The sequence below is a fragment of the Piliocolobus tephrosceles genome, chromosome 8 (genome assembly GCF_002776525.5).
Source record: "Piliocolobus tephrosceles isolate RC106 chromosome 8, ASM277652v3, whole genome shotgun sequence".
Classification (NCBI taxonomy): Eukaryota; Metazoa; Chordata; class Mammalia; order Primates; family Cercopithecidae; genus Piliocolobus; species Piliocolobus tephrosceles.
This window is the reverse complement of record NC_045441.1, coordinates 126452389-126468418: the sequence shown is the minus strand read 5'-3', so window position 1 is coordinate 126468418 and position 16030 is coordinate 126452389. Positions and strand designations below refer to the sequence as shown.

Genomic DNA, 16030 nt, shown 5'->3' with positions numbered 1-16030 from the left:
TAATCCTTTCACACAACACTTTTATCTCATCTATATCATAAATATTTACCTATGCATTGCCTTAGCATCTTTCCTCAATTGAATGACATGAAAATTCCAGAGAGATGCAAAGCCCAGCCTCCCAAGTTTTACAGACCTCAGAGTTTGAGCTACGTTGACGAATCCTCTAAATTCTTGGGTGTCAAAGGCATGTTACTGAATAGGTTGCTAAAGGCGCCAAGGAAACCAAAAAAGGAAAGCGCTCTCCCTAAAGGTAAGTAGCACTTAATTGGGAACTTTCAGACGTCTGTCACTCTTTGTGACAATTGAGGAAAAGTACTTTGTACATTTTGTGCTTTGCAGGTGAGATGTGACTGACAGCTGGGTAACTGCCTGTGTGTATAGGGAGGGCTTTCGTGGGTGGAAGAAGAGGCTGGTTTGAAGAGAGTGCTTTTTCATCCTGAATATCATTAAAGGATTGTAGGGGGCCAAAACTGTAACCTAAAATGCCATCAATTGTCCATTTAAAATATCCTAATTGGCAAAGTGGCTTTGCACTCATCTGAAGAATAGATCATGGATGGAGTTTGGAAAAGAAATGTTTTGTTTGGTCTCTGCTAGAAACAAAATAAGGTACCATCTCATGGCCTCTTGGTTCAAATCCGTTTTCTTTCTTGCTCCGCGGGGAGAGACTGCCCCTGGAGTATTCTGCTTTTAATAAGCTTCCCAATCAGCTCTCGAGTGCAAAGCGCTCTCCCTCCCTCGCCCAGCCTGCGTCCTCCTGGCCCGCTCCTCTCATCCCTCCCATTCTCCATTTCCCTTCCGTTCCCTCCCTGTCAGGGCGTAATTGAGTCAAAGGCAGGATCAGGTTCCCCGCCTTCCAGTCCAAAAATCCCGCCAAGAGAGCCCCAGAGCAGAGGAAAATCCAAAGTGGAGAGAGGGGAAGAAAGAGACCAGTGAGTCATCCGTCCAGAAGGCGGGGAGAGCAGCGGCAGACCAAGCAGGAGCTGCAGCAAGCCGGGTACCTGGACTCAGCCTTAGCAACCTCGCCCCTTGCAACAAAGGCAGACTGAACGCCAGAGGGGACGTTTGCAACTCAAAGTAAGTGAGAGGAATGTGCGATTTCTCGGAGGGCTCTTCGATCGAATTTGCCTTCACCCTGTGCCACTTTTCTGGGTACCAGCAGGTGATGGTGGTAGGAGTGAGAGAGGCTGCCTGGTGTCTTTGCTGATAGGACTGCTTTCAAAACTGACTTGCTCCAGAGGCCAAGGGAGGCATATTTTGGGGGTTTCAGGTTAGGTTAGTTAGGGTGTGCTTAGGTAAGTGAAAGGAAGGAAGTTTTTGTGATGTTAAGCATGCATTTGGACCGTGTTCCAGCTACCAGCTGGAGAGCAAGCCAGGGTGGGCTGGAGAGTGCATCTTTGCTTTTTGTAAAACCTGGAGCTTTGGTAGGTGTGTCTCTGGCTGGGTAGTTGGAGAGAAAGTACGGCGGCCTGAACAAGCAGCTCTCATTTTCCCAACCTCTCTCTGATTCTCTGATTGCCCCAGGGCCCGCCAGCCCATGACTCTTAGCTGGCATTTCTAGGTAAGCTGTGGGGGTTTGTTCCTCCCAGTGCTAGCTGACATGGAACGTCTCTCACAGAACTACTGGCACCCGTCTTCCCACCTGACAGCCCAGGAATGGTTCCAGAAATGGTTAGATCCGAAGTTTGGAAGACACACCTGAAGTCCCGTCTCTCGTTTGAATGCAAATTTAAAGAACTGCCCTGTACATAGACCCCTTAAACTTTTAATTTGACCCACATAAATTTAGGATATATTTGCTCCTAATTTACTAGATTTTTAGAGTTTCTGAGTTGTTGTTTCTAATAAGTTAAGAAAATATTTTTTGAGAGGAATATATTCAACTCCTTTCTTACTTAATAGATGTAAAGTGAAGCCTTCTCTCTCCTCTCCATACACGCACACACCCCTTTCTCCATGACATAACACAACACAACACACACACAGGAACACACACATGCAGTTTATATACACTCTAGTGTTAACTCACCCTTGTATTTGTTAAGAGCTGCTTTGTAAGTTTGGGGACACATTCAGAAAATAGGAAGGGTAGGGGTCCTAAGAGGAGAGAACATTAAAGCTCCAGTCCTTGAGCATCTCTCAAGTTAAGAGTTATCAGGCATTTTGCTTTAGCAGCTTGAGAAAGGGGTGATGTGTGCATGTGCGTGTGTGTGTGTGTGTGTGTGTGTGTGTGTGTGTGTGTGTGCTGGAGAGAGGGGTATGGGAGGAGATTCAGGAATTACCAAAAAGAACTTTTGAACTAATAACATAATGAAGCAATTTTATGATCTTAGGCAAATGTGGAATTGATGAAACAGCAGGGCCCATGTTAGCCCCTTAATTATCTGGGAATGCGTTGATATGTAGGAATATTAAAAGGTAATGACAGTGAAACAAAACAGAAGTCTCCCAACGCAGAAAATAAAGCTATGTTTTCCATCTTCATTATGTTTCTTTTTAAGTAAATTATGCACTTTAAAGGCCAAGTCTTTTAAAAAATATAGTCCAGTTAAATTCAGAGGAAATTTGAATTTTTTTCTTCCTTTGGGACCTGAGTTATTTCAGACAGGCAATATTTGTACTCTTTCATTTAAATTAGAAGGTGAGATTTTTAAAACTTGTAGTATTTTTTAAAAAAAAACTCTAATACCATTCTTTTGTGTTTTAAGAAACATGGGCCTTAAGTTCTCTAATTGTACTTTAAATACGTAGAAGGTGATCTTTTTTCTGCCACTGATCACTGGTTCCCTTTAGGACATCTTTTTCTGCATTTAGTGAAAAGCCACTATAAGGAACTCCCACCCGAAGTCACATATAACAGCATTAGGTGCTGTGTTCCAGCTGTTTGCTTCTGGATACAAATGCATTATGTTCTCAAAGCTAGAGCTTGAGATAAATAAAAGCACTATTAAATACATAACTTTTTAATTATCTGACTTTAAATGAGATATTGTAGAGAATTAGAGTAATAAGGTATACCTAACTATACTTATAGTCTAATGTATTATATGTATTATATATAATTCTCTGTTTTTTTAGACCTCTTTCCATGAGATCATGAGATTTGGAATAATAAACTTATTAATTTATTGATATTTTCCACGTGCCTTATTTGGGCTTCACATATAGCAACACATAACAAGATCTACATTTCTTTTTAATGAACATTTTCATTTTTTTAAAATTTCAGTCAAGTCAAGGGCCTGGTTTAAAATTTCATAAAACCTAGTCGTTGAAAACAACAGAGAGAAATAAGATCCCCAGATAGCTGAATCATTTTTTTTAAATAAAATCAATTTAGATATCAAATATTTTAACTTCAAATATATTATTTTTCCTTTGAAGATATTTTTGCTTTCTTACTTACATGGCATTCTCACATGAATTCTGATCATCTTCCCATTGTGATGTGGTGTTTTTAATTACTATTCAAAACTTTCCCACAAAACTGAGTTTACCTGGCTCATTGAAAATGGTGTGATAAATTAACAATAGATTGAAGGCCTGAAGTCAGAATTCAGAATACAAATTCCAGTTCTCTAAACAATTATGCCTTTTTAATATGGCAGCATAATGATATGGGGAGTTGTTCTTGACTTCTCTCCGGAAGGAGGTGTCCAGACTGAAACCACCCAATGTGATGAGTGCAAACATCCTCCACACCTGAGTGCAACTCGGCCCAGTTTGAGATGTGCTTTTCTCTGGAGCATGAGGCTGAGTGGTAGCCCTCCAATGGCGTTTGTTCCATGGCTTTGCTAGTGATGTTGAGTTGGGCTTCTTCACAAGGATGAGGAATGTTTTTTCCTCTGGTTTCTTTCCTAAAGGAATAATCGAAGAGATTTTGTCTCCTTCTGGCACAAGGTCATGTCACTGCTGTGGGAGGGGAGGTAAAATGATACTCAGATATGAACCTTCTTTTTATGAGCTAGGCTTGCTTTTTTCCATCCGGAGTCAATTGGCTTAAGTGGAATTTGGGCCATGGCCTCATGGAAAGTTGTCTTTCCTTCTGATGTTTATGGACAATTCAAGTTTCCACCCACTGGGCAATTTTTCCATCCAGTTCAAGCCAGTCTAGTGTGCGGCAGAGTTTTCATGGTGTCATTAAAATATTTCTAGATTGTAAAATATGACAAGCCTCTTTTTTTTTCTATTTTGGCATTTACTAAATAAGAGATTAAAACAGTAGCTTAAAAGGGTAGCTATGCTGAAACATTATCAGAGGGTTTTGTAAACATGGTAATATTGTGGACTTAATTATGTAGATCACATTCACCACAAATCCCTATTTCTTCAGAGTGGACAAGGAATACAATTACTCCTTCATGTTTGAGATATTTTTAGAAATAAAATTTAATTCATTTTTCTAGGCTTTATTTATTGAACCATTTTTTTTCATAGTGGTTTAGATAAAGTGATATCTCAAATAGAAAAAACATCATATCCAGTTTTCTAAAAATGGAATTCTTATATTTTTTTTAACTTCACACATGGTGTAACAAAAAATCAATTTCTGTATATTAATCTTGAAAGAAGTGAGTCATAGTAACTGATAATTGGGTTCTTAATTCTAAGAATTGCTCTTAGCAAAAGCCAAAACATCATTTTAAAACACAAATAGCATTCTGGGTCTCTAACCCTTTGCTCCCTTTTCTTCCTGCTTTTATGTTTACCTATTTCTCCTCCTTTCTCTCATTTCTCTATTAATTCTGTTGCCACTATTTCCCACCCAACAGGTCCCAGAATGTCTTGCCCAATTCCCTCTTGCTATAATGGTATACATTTCTCTATGTACAGATGTACCAGGAATGTCTGCCCATATGTTGGCATTCTTGGAAACTTGGACCTTCCTAGCTGGTGTTTTCAACACCAATGCCCTCTCTACTGACTCAGTGGTATTTTTCCCTTTTCTTTTTTGACTCAAGACCCTGGCTAAGGGTCAGCCAACATTTTCATCACTGCAATGTGTTGACCTCATTCTCTTCTCAGCTTCCCAGTATCAATGTAGTGGTGCAGCTAGATTTACTCATCTCCATCACATCCTCTTGGGGTCCTACTCCAACAATACAATTTTTCTTGCTCCTATGGCCAGCCAGTTTAACAATATTTATTGTATGTATGTTGGATGCCTAATACTACATTGTGCTAGACAATGTAGCATGTTTAAGAAATAGCACATGGTGTCTGTCTCTATGGTTCTACAATATCTAATACTTTGTGTTTGGTAAGTGGTGTGAACTTGTGAAATTCTTTATTAGAAATGTATTTAAAGGAGATCTCAATTAAAATCCATTATACCCTCACCCATCTCTGGAAAAGATGCTTTAAAAGTCACAGGTTGCTAACCCCAACCTTTTGTGATTATCTCATACTGTAACCTCCTTGATATGTTATTATCTTAATGTTTTCCTCATTTCTTTGGGCACTCCTTTTTTCACATTTTGTTTTGCTTTTTTTCCCCTCATCTTCCAAATGTGTACGTTTATTTCCAAATATTTCAGTTCCCCGCCTTCCTCTCTCCTCTCCAAATGCTTCAGTATTGTCACAACTATTCTTTGAGCTTTAACTCTTTCACAAGGAAAATTCTCAAATCTGAAGAGAATTGAAGGAAGATTCTCTCTAATGAGCTCTAGACTCACATTTTTAATATTTTTTCAATGAATACTGAAGGAAATCATTCGGGCACAATTCTATTTGGAGGAGGAGATTGAAGTAAAGGACTTCTTGTTATTTTATTTTTATCCCTACCAGACTTTTATGGATAGTGACTGCCGTACTATATGGTAGGTGGTATGGTGAGGGACACAGGACAAATAAATATGTCTTCAAGCAGCTAATGATCTACTCAATATATATGTAAGAATGTTAAAACACTAATTACTACAACACAAGTTAGAATAAGATATGTACAACTGTTGCCCTAAGCAGTCCCAATGACAAAGGGATCACATTTTTATGAGAAAAAGGAAAGTGGAGCTCACAAAAGGCTAAATGGTGCCCAACATCTATTTCAAAAGCATTATGTCTGTTAATTCCTTTAATGCTGTTTATTCTGGAAGAGAAATTGAACTCCTAATTCCTTCATGTTTTCATTTCACATTTGCCACATAATGTAGCAGAAACAAATTATTGGAAGTGACATCTTAAGAATTCAGACTGAGTTTTATTTAGAATCAATACAATTTTTAAGGCATGGCACTCACTGTAGACGTCCTTTTCAGGAAAATTTATACCAGACGAGAAGAGTGTCCTTTAATGAAAACATATACATGAAGGAAAAGAAGGCAAATCCTTGTACTTCAGCTGTGGAATTTGGATGAAATCTTGAGTCAGAAATTGAAGGCACCAAAGGTTTTCCAAGGCAAATGGCCCTCTAGGTGGAGCTGTATTTCTCCCCTTCTCTTTTCTTCAAAGTCTCCTCATCACCCCTTACAGTGACTTCAGCTCCTCCTTTCTCACCATTTGACACCAGCCCCGCCCCATCCAACCTATGTACCCCATTAAGGCAGAGGCTGTCTCTCATTCTCTCAAGAACCCTAGCATATTTAGCATAGAACCATTGAGGATGGCAAATGAGCGAGAAAATAAATAGGCAGCTCTAAATGCCATTCATTCTCTTTGCCCGTGTTGTTCCACCCACCTTGACCGTCTGTGTTCTATGCTAATCCCCTCGCCTTACCAAACAACCTGGTGCCAGTTTCCTGTTTAGCCCCAAGCATTCCCATGCTCAACTTTGAACTTCCAGAAACTTCTCCCACTCTCTTTCCTTCACTCTCTTCATTCCAAATGTCATATAGACTTGCCAGTTCTCTAGAGTGTCTTCCTAATCATATTTCACCTTGATAATTTTAAACTTTTCATAGTTGCTGATTCAAGACTACCTCCAGAATGCAGAAAACCTTACTTACCTCTTCTTTAACAAGCCGTTTATTCAAAGTGACAAAGCTAGTCATTTGAAGCATTATTTTCTTTTCTTTTATATATATATATATATATATTATACTTTAAGTTCTAGGGTACATGTGCATAACGTGCAGGTTTGTTACATATGTATACTTGTGCCATGTTGGTGTGCTGCACCCATCAACTCGTCAGCACCCATCAATTCATCATTTATATCAGGTATAACTCCCCAATGCAATCCCTCCCCCCTCCCCCCTCCCCATGATAGGCCCCATTGTGTGATGTTCCCCTTCCCGAGTCCAAGTGAACTCATTGTTCAGTTCCCACCTATGAGTGAGAACATGTGGTGTTTGGTTTTCTCTTCTTGTGATAGTTTGCTAAGAATGATGGTTTCCAGCTGCATCCATGTCCCTACAAAGGACGCAAACTCATCCTTTTTTATGGCTGCATAGTATTCCATGGTGTATATGTGCCACATTTTCTTAATTCAATCTGTCACTGATGGACATTTGGGTTGATTCCAAGTCTTTGCTATTGTGAATAGTGCCGCAATAAACATACATGTGCATGTGTCTTTGTAGTAGAATAATTTATAATCCTTTGGGTATATACCCAGTAGTGGGATGGCTGGGTCATTTTCATTGTAACTTCTATGTAGCTATAAGGTCTTTTTCTCAGAATGTTTCACATTTATTTTTTCGTCATATTTTTGTGACTCTACTCAGGTAGACTGAGTGGGATTTTTAAAAAATTGATACAGAAATGCAGGCTTAGAGAACTTAAGGGGGCCACATTCAATGACATACAGATATGAAAACAAAAGTCTTAAAATTCCTGGTTTGAGTTTATTCCTCGGTAATATAATGCCATCTTTCTTAGGCTAATAAATTGATTATATCTCCCATTTGTCTCTCATGTCAAACCCCAAGTCCAATGTATGTACAGTTAGAGGTCAAATAACCTACAGAAGCAGTTGCCTGTCTTCAATGTTTATCAGATTAACTAGGGTCATGTGTAGGTGCCAACTGCCTGGAGCCCATCTTCAGTGGTTCTGATTTAAGAGGTGGAATCAAGAAGCCTGGACATATGACAGGGCATGTGGATACAGATGATACATTAGAAAAGGTAGCCTTGGCCGGGCGCATTGGCTCATGCCTGTAATCCCAGCACTTTGGGAGGCTGAGGCGGGTGGATCACGGGGTCAGGAGATCAAGACCATCCTGGCTAACACGGTGAAACCCCATCTCTACTAAAAAATACAAAAAAAAAAAAAATTAGATGGGCGTGGTGGCCTGTAGTCCCAGCTACTTGGGAGGCTGAGGCAGGAGAATGGCATGAACCCGGGAGGCAGAGCTTGCAGTCAGTCGAGATCGTGCCATTGCACTCCAGCTTGGGCAACAGAGCGAGACTCCATCTCAAAAAAAAAAAAAAAAAGAAGAAACGGTAGCCTTGGTGGCTCAATATTTGAGCTACAAGATCCAAAATATTGAGATATAAAGTACTACACTTCTTAGTATCTCTGTGACCATGAGCAAATATTGTGGTCTTCCTTATTTCAATGTTTTTATCTCTAACATGGGAACACATACTTACCTTCTAGGACTGACGTCTAAGTAGTAATGGAGAAAATCAATATGAAGTACTGAACGTACAGTCTGATTGCTGGGAGTGTTTGAGCAGGAAGGTGAAAATGATGATCATGGTGAAGCAGCACCAGATGCAAGTTCTCACTTCTTCCCCCTCCTGAATTGCTTTTCTTTCTCATGCCCACTTGGCATCTGCAACAAAGATACAAGCAAAATCCTAGGTGGAATTCCATGCTTCTTGAAAGGTCTCGCCAATCCACATGCTCATAGCATTTTCTTCCTTCTTTCTAAATGCAGATTGAAAATCCTTTCTTCTGGAAGGAAGCATATGGAGCATGGAGCATGTGATCATGCTCAAGGCCTGGGGGTTGGGCAGGCAAAGTCTCCAATACAGACTCTTTGACCTTATGCTTTCCCATAAGGTCTAGGAGAGCATTTTGCATACAGGAGACTCCCAATCCAAGAGAAAGGCATCTTATTGCTGACCTTAGTGATGCTCATAACCACATTCTCTCTGACCCCTGCTGATAGAGGCTTCAGTCCAGGGAAGGAGTTAAGGTTTGGAGTCAGGAACCATGGGCTGTTGAATGTGTTACTGAATCTCCTGGAATCTTAGGTTTTTTAGCTGTAAGTGAGAAATGATGATGATGTTACTTGTTTTGCCAACCTCATAGGTTGGTGGTAAAGGTCGATGGTCACGATGTAACGTCTATAAGCTCCAAATTATTATACTGAACATGAACTGAACTTAATAAAGTCAGTGGGGCAAGTTCTGCCTTTCTGGTTCCCCAATCCTGCTGTTGTCATTGTCATTTTCTCAGGACACCCAGAGATTGCCTCAGATGCCTGAAGGTAAGTTTGACTGACAAAGTGAGGAGGAGGTAAGATGTGTGACAGGAATGAAGAAAAAGAAATGAGTCATACTAAAAAAAAAAAGCAGGAAGACATCTTAAATGAGGCTAAACTGAAACAGGCATGCTTTCTTTTACTTCAGATCATGTTATAGTTCCTTCCGAAGTGTCTTAGAAGCTACTTGTCACTTTTTCTGAATTGGTTATTCTCACTAAATATAACCCTTAGTAATTGGCTAGCAGCAGTTCATTTACATGATAGCAGGATAATTGTGCTTCTCAAACTTTCATGTGCTTACCAGTCACCCAGGGTTCTTGCCAAAATTCAGTAGACTTCTCCAGTGAAATCTCAGAGTCTGCTTTTCTACCAAGTTCCCAGGTGACTGCAGTGCTGCTGGCTTGGCGACCTCTCTTTGAGTAGCAAGCCACAACAGTTTAATTCAACAAACTTGAGGGAACAGGAGACAAATCAGAACTCTCCAGTCACGATGTCCATAGCTTAATAAAAACGATGAGGATCATTGTCAGTAATGCTTCTTGCTATATGCAAAATCTTCTAAAACTTATATCTTTGACCAAATAATATTTACAATGTATGATTATTTATGAAAGAAAATTGCAGACACCACCTGATTTGCTATTGACTTCACTGAAGTTCCCTTAAGCATAAAAAGACCCTGGCCAGATGTTGCACTTGGGCCTCCTTCCCAGTGCTTCTGCTGGGGTCTCTCTCTGAGAGGGTGTCAGTGATCCAAATGTTGCCTTCTTCATTTGCTTTAAAAGCTAATGAAAAGTGTTTAGAAAATTTCATTCTTAATATGAAAAAGATATATGTAATATGTTGACTTAGTGTTAGAGTCTTCCCTTCTTTCACATTTTAACTTCTATAACTGCATTAGACTCTTTCCTTCCATACCATAATGGAACTAGACCAGGAATCATCCATCTTTGTGACTTCCTTGAAGACATTGGGCTGCCCAGAGAAAGAACCAGGGCTTTTTGCTTCGGAGTCCAGATTTAATTAATAAGGAGCATATTGTGGTAACAGTCTTAGGTAACAGAGAAAATCCTCACTCAGGCTAAAACAAATAGAAGCTATCTTAGTCTGTTTTCTGTTGCTATAAAGAAATACCTGAGGCTGGGTTATGCATAAAGAAAAAAGGTTTATTTGGCTTATGATTCTGCTGGCTGAAAGTTTCCAGATTGGGCATCTAGTGAAGGCCTCAGATGGCATCCACTCAGGTAGAAGGGGAATGGGAGCAGGCATCACACAGAAAGAGAGGAAGCAAGAAAGACAGGAAGGTACCAGACTGTTTTTTAACAATCAGCTCCCAGGGGAACTAAGAGTGGGAACTCATTCACCCCCTCCCAAACCCCACCAGGGAGGGCATTAATCTACTCATGAGGGAATCCACTCCCATGACCCAAACTCTTCCCATCTGGCATCACCTCCAACATTGGGAAATCAAATATCCTCATAAGGTTTGGTGGGGACAAACATCCAAACTGTAGCAGAAGCCACACAAAACTTTAGAACAGTGTTTTCATCACGGCTTTCCTATTTGATGTGAATATGGCTTTTTTCAAGACATAGCCATGGGATCATTGTACCCAGTAGCAGAATCATCTCTAAGGTTTTAACATATGGTGATCCTCATTTGTGAGCTTACGAACATCAGATCATTGACTTAAAAAACATATCTTGCATCTTGAAAGAACCTGATTTCAAGGGTCCAGTCAGCTCCTCAAAAAATATTTATTACAAAAACAAATTGCCCCTCTCTGTGCAATGTATTTCTTTAGATATGTTTCAAGGGATTCAAATGAGCAAGCCTGAAGCTGCTCGAGGAGAGAAACGGGTAGTTTATGAGGCTACTTTTAACTCGTGTCTATGCTTATATCTTGAAACAATAAAATAAAGCCTTTCTTCCCATTATCTTTTCTTATTTACAATATACATTTCATTATTGAATAATGTCTCTGGGAATATGCAGACTCTCAAATATAGCTCAATGCAGGTCAAATGTGTGAAAAGTTTGATTAATTTTAACCATGTGAAAAATAATGAAAGATTTTTTTTCCGTTATGAGGTTGCTTATTAGGAAATCACAAATGTACCTGAAGAAACACATTATTTTTCCCATTCTACAAAAATACAAGTTCGTGGTATAAGATATTCAAATTTTATAAAAAAAGAAGACTTACTTATAATTCTTAAAATAGTCTCCACTGTTAGCACCCTGATACATCTTTACAGTTTTTCCGATGTAACTTTTAAAAATAGTTAGATGCATAATTGGGTGTCCTGCTTTTTAACAGTGTTATTGATGCATACAATATGTCTTAACAGCTATGCACATGTTAACATGTGCACTTGATTCTACCAAATGAGCCAATTAAGATGGAAATTCAATTTATTTAGCTTGATATGGGTAAATTAGAATCATAAAAACTGCTAAGTAAATTAATGTTATGAATGCTCATAAAAGAGCCAGCACTGGAAAAATGCAAACAAATAAACATCTCATAAAGCAAACAAACAAATACAAATCTTTATCCCTGCAAAGGATGTGCTGTTTAGATGGGAACAAATAATCCTGGGGAACTTAGTGTGTACCAATTAAAGGTCAAGCTGAGTACACACTGTCTTTCTTTCTTACCCTAAAGGACCCTTCCGTATATCCAAGGGTAAAAGTCTCCCCCAGGGAAGACACAGCTGCCTGGTCCCACCCAGGTTGGATCCAACCCCTTAGCTCCTCTCAAGAGCCTGAGAAACTTGTGAGTTGCTGTGGGGCCCAAGGGAGTGGGCCTGATGCACTGCAGGTGGGTAAACTGCAAGATCAGCAAACCTCTTTGATGCGTTGTCGCTCCAGGGCTTGGCATCCTTCAGGGAGTTATTTGCTCTGTTATTATTTGGAATGACTAGTGAACAATTGGCTTGAGTTTAAAGTGAGTCAGATCAAATTTGGGTTTGACCACCACATTCCCGATCGCAGAGGAGGAGTGAAAGTCAAATGCGTTTAGTATCTGTGCCAGTATTGGGATTCCCACCAACTTTGGCCTGAAGTGATTTTTTAGCCTTTTTAAATTGCGGCTTTAGTCTGATGGTTAGGGAATTACAGTTGGCCTTCTGATACATGATATCTGGGGATTTAAAGATGTGCTTCAAGGCTGTCATAAGTGAATGTGGTTTGGAGAAGCAGACTAGAAGCAATTCAGCAGGAGTAAGTGGGTAGATGTGCATTTCTACCAATTTCTCTCTAAACAGACAGATCCACATTTCCTAAAAGCAGCCTGACTCTGTGGGTTTCTGATGTCTCATCCAGTGACATTCTTTCACAAGATGTTCAATGGAAGCCCTTTATATCAAAGGCAGCAAGACCAATAAGACAAAAGAAACAGCATTGGACTTGAACTGAGGCTTTAGAGAAAACATCCAAGAATTCCATAGATAGAAGCCCTGTACGTGGAGAGAGGAACTGCAGACCTCACAGAAAATTCTATCAGATAGCACTGAGGCTTCTGCCACTAAAAAGGAAGTATTAAGCATGCCATAGGGCCCTTATGGCCCATCTGGCTGTCATGGTGTATCCTAAGGAGATTGCTCTAGCGTAAATTTGCCTTCTTTGTTTTCCACATCTGTTCGGCTCCAGGTGCATCTTGCCATAAAAGTCCCATGGAATCATTCCAGCTCTGTGGAGCAAACCTGGTCCTCTTCTTGTTCTTCTCAGAGGGAGTGTTTCAAGACAAAGCGATATCTGCTGTTCTAATGAAGAGTTCCTTCCCAAAACAGGGCCTGAAGAATCTTGGGTGCAGAGTCTGGAGTTAGACAGTCTGGTCCCTGAAGCCAACTCTTCCATAAACCTTTCTACCCTCTAACACATTGTTTTCATTCATGTCCTCCTCACTTTTAGTGGCAGATCATGAAAGCAGGAGACTGAAATGTGCTTTTTGTGGGCTGGAGCACATCAGGGTTCCTTCAGCCAGGGCTTTGCTGCACACATGCCTTCTAGATTTGGGGACTGGTTTTCTGCCTTGATTGCTATTTGCTGTAATGTGTGATGTTCAACATTCTGTTTCAGTTCAGAAACAGTTTAGGTTGGGTATTTCTCTTCTTCTCCTTCTCCTTCTCCTTCTCCTTCTCCTTCTCCTTCTCCTCCTCCTCCTCCTCCTCTTCCTCTTCTCCTTCTTCTCTTCCTTCTTCATTTTTTTGGAGACAGGGTCTTGCTGTGTTGCCCAGGCTGGAGTGCAGTGGTGTGATCTCAGCTCACTGCAACCTCCACCTCCTGGGTTCAAGCAATTCTCTTGCCTCAGTCTCCCACGGAGCTGGGATTACAGGCGCATGTTACCCCACCTGAGTAATTTTTGTATTTTTAGTAGAGATGGAGTTTCACCATGTTGGCTAGGCTGGTCTCGAACTCCTAAACTCAGGTGATCCACCCTCCTCAGCCTCCCAAAGTGCTGGGATTATAGGTATGAGCCACCACACCCGACCGACTGGCATTGTTTTCATTTGGAGGTTTCCATAAGAAGCTACTTCAATTGCTAATCTTGCGTCACTGTCTTTTATATTTAAAGGAAGTCACTATATTAATTTTGAGTTTCACTGGCTATGTTTCTTGTTGCTGAACCCCATTGTTTGTTCCTACAATTGTGTCTAGGTCCTTTACTTTACCACTTCCTGAATATGCATTGAATATGGATATTGCTGAAAATGATTGAGTACCCACTATATGCCAGTTGCATATAATACTCAATCCGTGCTTATTGTTGCATAGAATTGTAGTAACCTTTTACTAGTTTCTATTCCTCTCTGTCCTATGTCTGGACCTCCAGAAACTCTGGCAAGAATTAGTATTAACTGGCTGGCCTAGTGCAAAATTGTGACATGAGTAATCATTTTCTTTGGCATCTCCAGCTTTTTTCTTCTGCTCTGTCCTTTGTACTTAGAGGATGGTTCCGTCATCAGTGCTCAGGTACCTGGAGCCAAGCTTCTGCTGTTGTCTGAAGAATACCTTGTCCTCTACCTTCACCCTGGACAATGTGTCCCTAACTTCCCTTGCTGTGTTCTGAGGACCCATGGCAATAAGTCAAAATCAAGACCTGCCAGCACCTCTAAGACGTTGTTCGTAGGAACTACTAAGAGCAAGGAGACTTGCTCCCTTATCACCAGCTAGTTATAGAAGCTGAAGACCTTGCTTTCTGTTCTTATTATTTCTCATCATTTTAAATTTCTGAGCACAATTCACCAGCATTAATAGTACTGTCATAATACCTACTACTTATTGAGTGCTTTCTATACAGTGGGTAGCTCAATACTAGACCTTTACATTCAATGCTGGGTTAAATGCTCCCAGCAGCCCTATGGGGTAAAGGCTATTTTTCTTCCTAAATGAGAAAACCGTGTCTCAGAAGTAACTTGTCCAAGATCAAAAGCTAGTAAAAAATAAAACTGAGGGTGTAGTCCAAATATTTCTAACCACAAAATTTTTAAATGTCATACTCGTCTACCTCCATTCCCCTATTCAATGTCAAGGGTCCAGTGAGTACTTGAAGATATTTTGGTTCACGATTCCTTTCTTCTCTCTAGACAGTATCCAGGAATATTTCTTCACACTATGTCATTTATTTCTACCTCCTTATGATCAAGAGATTACCGTGTTTTGGATAAAGAATGCTGCCATTAGATTACCCTCCTTGATTGCATATGATTGTTTCATTCCCATTGTTTTCGCAAATACCAGTTTGCCTGGCATGGTGTTTCAACATGCCTCCGTTGAGGAAAGGGACCGCTGGGAGTACAAGCAGGAGGGTGTCTAGGAACCGCTCAGTCTGTTTCTCCGGCCTGCTATCACCTGACTAAATTGTTTGTTGGATTGCTGTGTTCTATCCCTGGGGGAGGCCACAATGCCGGGTTTGTTTGTGTTGAGAGTCTCTGGCTTTGATTAGCAGCTAGCTCCGGTGCAGCTGAACATACAATAGGGACCAAAGGATGGGGAAAAAAAAAATCCTGCTACAGTTTCCCATTGGAAAGCATTCACTGTCAAGCTTGGACATCCAACAGTGGGACACAGATGAACAGAGGCTGGGAAAGGTTAGGTGATGGATTCTCCATGCCCTGCAGCCTGTTGTGTGTGATAGGTCATTCCTTTACATGAGCCTTGAGCCTCTATTTCTCTAAAATGTCTTTTATGATTCAGGTTTGAGACTGGTATTGATGTAGTTTGACAAAGGGCAAAACCTAGAAAGCTGCAAAGCATGAAGGAATCCCAGGATTACAACAGCTAGGGCAAAAGCAGTGAAAATGATGCATCTATCTTAAAGGGCTAGTCACACAGTAAAATTTATAAAAGGGTCTTTAATCTGGCAGCATGGAAGAAGTTAAAATAACTATGACTATAATTCTACAGCTGAAACAGGGAAGTAAGACATTTTTATTTTATAATATAGTTAATGATTTCCTTTACCAAACTAATAACGTAATTTATATTTCTTCTCACTGAATTAAATATTAAATCTACTGCAAGTACCCATACCCACCATCCAGTAGCTGAATAACAAGGTGTCTACCTGAAGTCAAGAGTCTCTCATATATCCTTAGAGGGCTGCTTCAGTTATCCAGGATTTTTAATCAATAGAATGTCTGTCTGA

General features: G+C 40.2%; 1 protein-coding gene across 2 annotated transcripts in view; it reads left to right on the top strand.

The window, feature by feature from the left end:
* The first annotated feature begins 686 nt into the window (after nt 1-686).
* Nucleotides 687-16030, top strand: part of PTN (pleiotrophin) — a 109918-nt gene continuing 94574 nt past the window's right edge. Inside the window, exon 1 of one of the 2 annotated variants that reach the window (XM_023190091.3) lies at nt 687-1080. The gene's annotated coding sequence lies outside the window, so the exon portion shown is untranslated. The remainder of the gene's footprint in view (nt 1081-16030) is intronic. The other variant, XM_023190092.3, reaches the window with a different exon arrangement.